The following is a 6,771-nucleotide window of genomic DNA, read 5'->3' as shown; positions in this document are numbered from 1 at the left end:
CCCTATGGGGGCTCAAATGCGAATGGGGATGGTCCGGTATCCCTGAATGGGGAAATACTGGGCCCTCCAAGATCGGAATGGCCTGGTATTACCCCATTCAGGGAACCCGGACCAGAGTTTGGAGGCAGCCATGCCCCTATTAAGGGCATGGTTACCTCCAAACTTGTAATGAGGCCAATGATGTCAAAATGCAAGACATATAAAAGAATTTCTCAGGCATCGACAAACTCCAAAGCTAAACTGCCTCACCAGGCTTCCCCATTATAACGCTGCCCTTTTACAACATTTGTATAAAACTTTGACAATGTTTTTCCTCTCGCGTAGAGTTAACTTTGCAATTTTTAAATGGTGCTTTTTCAAAACTAAAAAGGCTCTCTGCCAAGAATGCATCATCTGAGAGATATAATAGAGGTATAGAGATGTAATAGATTTGTGTACAGGGTCAACTAACTCTTCACCAAATTATAGAAAAGCATCCAGCGATTTTCAAAGTTTGATGAAAAGCCATCCATAGTATAGGCCTTGTACCTTTTCAAACACAGTTCAATTTCCCTATTTTAAAACCAATTCTAAGAGTAAAACATACCTTTTGTTTGATGCCTTGTACCATTTTGAACCTTTGGATGGATTTACACCGATCATTCAAGTATTTGAAGCTCAAGGGCAAACTTTTTTTGACAATGTTTCGTAATGATGCATGGAGTGGGCCAACAGTTATTAGCCACCTGCCCTTCCCACTTATCAACTCTACATCTTTCCTTCAGAACGGCTATATTTCGGGTGAGTCTTTTTTGTGAGTTTGGTTTGAACAAACCTTTAAAAACATTGAATGTAAAATCCTCCTAAAAAAATATGCATACATATTGCATGTTAAAAACACATTTTCCATAAATACAAATATACAAAAGTGCAAAGTGCGTCATAGAGCAATGATATACAGAAAAAAAAAATGTTGGTGCACAAATGACAATTAGCGGCTCCCAGTTAAAGATAAACACGTAATGACAGGAGCCTGGTGCATCCCAAAATATCGGCAAAGAAAATGTTGCTAACATTACAGTACCACTGATACACTTGTACATGATAAACCACACTTCTTAATATACTCCCATAGAGTGACCATGGTCTATGAAGTGGTGATACCCAAATATGTAAAGATTAATGCAAGAGCACCTAGGGATTGCATTGCATTCAAAAAGTAGTTTGGCTGGTGTGACAATACCACTGCGTGATGTCTGCATTAACGTGTTATGCGAGAGCAATGAGAAAGATACGTTGTGACACATTTACCATCAACAATGTTTCAAGGATGAATACCTGAAGTCATGGGCACTCTCCTAAAATATACAATTATACAAATAAAGGAAGCCAGTAACATATCACAGTGTCAATTCAGAGATGAAGTAGATCACATTTTACTTTAACATTCTTGTGAGACAGTGCTTTCAGCTGTTCTTTGATATCGCAGCAGCTTCAGGTCAACATTAATTACGCTTAGGAGGCATACAAGAGACAAAAGAAGCGATGTGTTGACCCCCCCCACATGCATCTTGACCAGAGAAATTCCCTGGAAAAGCTAGTTGTACTGATGCTGAAATTGCCCAGGGTTTCCATTCTAGCAACTTCATAGTGTGGACAATAAATGACTAGATGTTGTATGGTTTCTGTATGCTCTTTGCTCTTACAGAAACGACATATGCCTGTACTTATAGTAGTGCCAGATTTCCAATGTTTTATGCGTTAATTGGTGTAAAATTGATTACATTTAAACCTCATATACAAGGCCCGTACTTTATCACGTAGAAAGCACAGGAGATATGACAGTCTCTGCATTCTTTATTTACTAAAGCGAGCATATTCATGATACATGCTGTAACCGCCTAATGCCTCAATGCTAAGAGAACAATCATATTCGTATAGTTTCTTTTTTGTGTATGCTGGACGTGTATTGAGATCTTGAGATTCGATGTCTATCTTGTTCATGAGGTGTTTCATAGGGATGTCAAATCGTGCCATGGAAAATGGATTTGCATCAAGAAGCATCTTCGATAAGTCCTCGTATAAGGAATTTGAAGGTGGAATTAACTTCCTCGCATAATTAGACAATTGTCTCCAATGGAATCGAGAAGACAGGGAGTACAGGCCCAATTCATGCCTTAGAATAGAGTTAGGCAATGAAGTGGCTATTCCAAAGGTACATTTCAGACTTGCCCTTGCTGTGAATCTAAGATTTTGTTTATGTCAAGCAAGCACATGTCCAGGGTTATAGGTTAAAGGATCGAATGAAAAGGATCGAATGACAAAATGTTCGAGTCAAAATGACCGAAAAAAGGGTTGAATATTTTTTTTTTCTGGTGTCAAAACCACTTTTTTTTACCTATACGGAAGCCAAAAAATAAAGATACATTTTAAAAAAGGCATTAAACTTTTTTTTACGGTCCTTTTGACTCGACCCTTTTGTCATTCGATCCTTTTCATTTGATCATTTGACTGGACACGCATGTCCAGCCCATAAAAAAGAAACAATTCCACCTTGAGGGAGTAGAATTCAGTTGCCCACATTAGAGAAAATGTAAAATATTTGCCATAAATTATTTTTACTGCGAGATTAGGGGGACTTCATTTTGCAGTCAGGGAGTTTTTCCACATTGCAATAGATGAAACATACATACCCCAAATATCGTAGTTCAGGAATGCATTCAATAGTAGCCCGGTCTAGTGTCCATCTGAAGGAAGTGTTTTTTTTTCCTACCAGAAAGAATTATGAGTTTTGATTTACCTGTGTTAGCATGTAAATTCAATTATTTAGCATAGTTCGAGAAGATATGTAATTTATTTTGCAACCCATAAGGTGTCCTATCAACAAACAAAAAGGCGTCTGCAAACACTAACGAGTGTAAACGTAGCTGGTCAAATCTAATGGGAAAATGTTTTCATGTTCCCAGCAAATCACTTAAATAAAGATTGAAAAGTGTTGATGCAAGGTTGAATCCTTGCTTAACACCTGTGTGAGTTGGTATTTTTTTCAGTTAGTGAACCTTCTTGATTTATACAAGCACTATAGGAGGTATTGCAATGGAGCATGGAGATCATAGTAATAATAAAAGAAGGGTTGCCAAGGTTTACCATTTTTAACCACAGAAGAAAATAATGCAATCAAATGCGGCACTCGTGTCCAATGCAGCCATGTATACAGGCCCAGTGTTGTTTTTTTTGGAAGTTTCCAGAAAATGTGAAAGCACTGTGGTGTTTAGGGCAGTCCCCATGTTCTTACGGAAGCTGGTTTGATAATGGGAAAATGAGTCGTGGTCTTGAATAAATCTGTCAAGGTCTTTGAGTAGTAGAATGGAAAAAACATTGTACGATGCCTTCATGAGGCAATGGGACAGTAATTGGATGGTTCTGAAGGATAACCTTTTTTATCGATAGGTACTGTAATAGCTATAAGCCAGGAGGCAGGGATGCGATTACTTTTAAAAATATTTAAAAATGTGACTTTCATAATACCCGACCAAAAGACAGCATCAGACTTTATTGCACAAGCGGTTATCCCATCTGGACCAAGCGCTTTTGAAAAATGAAGCCCTTCTATGGCCCATTGGATGTCCTTGATGGAGCATCCATAGTGGATATATTTCCATGATGGAAGTGAATGTGAGCGTATGAGGGAGGTAGTCCAAAAGCCTGTGCCGCATGTTTTTTCCACACCGAGAAGTGAGTAGTATCGCTTTTCATTATGGTCCAGACTGACTTTGAATTGCACTTGCTGATATGGTATGTCATTTGCTGATATCAGCAATATACAATTTATGTTTGCAAGCCTTGAGTTTGTTATTATGTTTCTGAATGATCTTTTTTTTAAGTTCGAGATGATGTTGGTATGGCAACTGATTAGTTTTGGTCTCCCTTACGTTTTTATGTTTCAGGCGTTTTAGTTGTGCAACCTCTGCTTAAATATTATGTTTGTGATGTTGGAGGTGCATACTTCTTTGTTACGATATTTCGGTGAGCAGAGAGCTGATTATAAAGTTGTTACGAGTCTCAATTCGTTGAACATCCGTATCAAAGTACTGTGCATTTTCCTCATGCAAAAGTTTGGTTTTTAGCTGTGTTGTGAGTTGCCTGCACAACTTCATGTTCCAATGTACAGATAAAAATGGTCTGGCCAGATCCAAAAGTGCTAGTCCAGGAGTGGGTGCAAAGGTTTCACAGACAAGAGACATCTGTAGTGAAATGACCATGTGATCACTCAAACCCACCTTGGTGGTAGTAATAGGATTGGAAGCCTTAAGCAAATTGGCAGATACAAAAAGTTGTCCAAGACAGATTGTTGAACACCTCCTTGCCAGGTAACAGTGAAGGCCTCGTTAGACATCTCGACTATTTGGATATCCCACTCCGCAAGATATTTTACCCAACTACGCCCTCTATGAGAGGAAGAATATTCATAGAGTGACGTAGGATGAGTGTGTTGGTCACTAAGAGAATCAAAAGCACGTTGAATTGAAATCTCCACCTAGAATTATTTCGTAATCGGGATTGTGCATGATCGTACTCTCCAAGAATGAATCCAAATTGTCAAAGATAGTTGCGATAGAGATCTTTGCCGGATTGCAATACAAACATATTAATAAGAACGTGAAGTTGACTTCACCTTGTGTGGATAACTCTATGGCTAAAAGATCTTCTGAAGAGAGTACCCACTTGGAATGAACATTCAGGTTGTTGTTCACAAGGATCGCAAGTCCACCAAAGGGTCTACCTGAGATTCCTCTATTAGCAGGTGCAGTGTAGGTGGTATATCCATCAATGCCAAAGCGTTGTAAACTCATTGTTTCTTGAATACAAATTATGGAGGATCTATTGAAAAGTTTGCATAGATTAAGACATGAGGATTGGTTCATAAAACCACATGAATTCCAAGAATGAAGGATGAGCCCCTATGGCTACGGATTGGCACCCGTGCTCTTTAGATTCGACACTGTTTTAAGTAACGGTTTGACCTAAGACCAATCCTTAATGGTAGAAGTAATGGTCACGAACTGTGACATGAGCGCTGCACTTGGTAACCTGGCATTGTCATTAGTAACAGATAGCTTTTTGTCTGCCTCAAGAACAATCGCCTGAAACTCTATGAAACTAAGTGCCTCTTCCTTAGATTGAAGTATATGGAGTTGCAAGCCAAGTAGTGTCAGGTCAACTCGATGGTACCAAACCAGTTTGAGAATGATACACGAGTGGAGTTGGCATATCATTCTGTTATCATTTACTGACAACAATGTTACCCAGTCTATATTGTTAGAGTTGAGAATCCTCAATGAGGGAATCTGATCAAATATGTTGAGTATAAATGAACGGTTTAGTCTTCTTGAACCATTGATTTTAGGATCAATGGACCAACCCATGATAGAAAAGTTAGTCTGTATAGACTCTTGGTTAACCCGGTCCTTTACATCGGGCTAGTTTTTATGTTAGAAGTGACTGGCGTAATATCAAGGGGAACTAGAGTAGAGCTCTCAGCATATGCTGGCTTCACATCATTCAATGGTCCTGCAATTGAACATGAGGACAAGTTGATCTCAGAGGTGGTCGGATTATTGCCAGAAGAAGTGCCTTTTTCTGTAGCAGGAGAGGATTGACTTTTTTTTCCGCCAATTACTGGAAAAAAGTCGATAATTGTGTCTGTTTAAAACCACTATTATTTGTCATCAAATGGGATGGAAACTCTAAAGAATCTATTGTTTTGAAATTAGGAAGATCTATGGGGTCCCCACTATTGTCTGCGAAAAGGGAGTTTTGGCTTCGCCTTTTTTTGCACTTACACTAATGCATAGCAAATGTAGTTTTTTTGGTGACAGGGTGTCTTCCTTTACCTGCAAAAGGAGGGATTTACTTTCCTCGTTCAACTGTTCAAGATCAAGTAGCTCATCTTCAATAGGGAGGTTACACAGCTTTTTTAGGTTGCTGTTGTGGCCAGTGATCTTCGACAATGCCTGTTTTTTTGGTTTCTTTCCAAGCATTGATTTGGAGTTCAATCTATTGTTTTTTCTCTTTATAGCCCTGAGCTCTAGTCTTTTGGCTTTCAGTGAAAGATATTGTGATGGTGAAGTGGAGTCTTTCGACAACTTCTTATCGCTTATGGAGGGCTGTGCATCTACAATTATGATAGTCTCAGCCGCGTTTATTAAATCTGTGAGAGGGGTCGGACTATTAGGGTCATCACTCACTAAATCGGGCTCCACTTAACCCCTGGCTTGAGTCACGCAGCAGTTGATCTGTTAGGGAACATTAGAAACCTGTTGAAATTGTAGGAGTGTTTCTAAATGAAGGATCCATTTGACATTGGTGTCGATACTTAGCCATACTTCTCTTAAATTGTGTGGACATAGCGAACCAGTCAGAGGGGCAGGGTTGCACACAGCAGAGGCGGATGAAGCTTTTTCCAAGACTGCTGGTGTATTACAGGCCTTGGTTTGTGTAGCATGATATCGTAAATGCCTGTCCACCGTTTGACAAGATTGCAAAGCGGTTGAGATCATTTTGGTTTCGACCATGGGAATGGATTTTAAATGCAAGAAGGTCTCTTGAGCACATTCCACCCCCTCCAATCTGTTCAATTTTGCTAAGATGTCTGATAAGGTCGATTTCATATTCCGAATTTCGTAGTGTGATGTTTCATGGCCCTTGTCCAATAGATTCAGAATTTGTGTCAAGATGGGAAATGAATACGTTTCTGAGGTGTTAGAGTCTTGGAACAAGTTTGTTTGAGTT

The sequence above is a fragment of the Ambystoma mexicanum genome, chromosome 2p (genome assembly GCF_040938575.1).
Source record: "Ambystoma mexicanum isolate Mex_15411 chromosome 2p, UKY_AmexF1_1, whole genome shotgun sequence".
NCBI lineage: Eukaryota > Metazoa > Chordata > Amphibia > Caudata > Ambystomatidae > Ambystoma > Ambystoma mexicanum.
The sequence above is the reverse complement of the archived record's forward strand: the minus strand, read 5'-3'. Positions refer to the sequence as shown.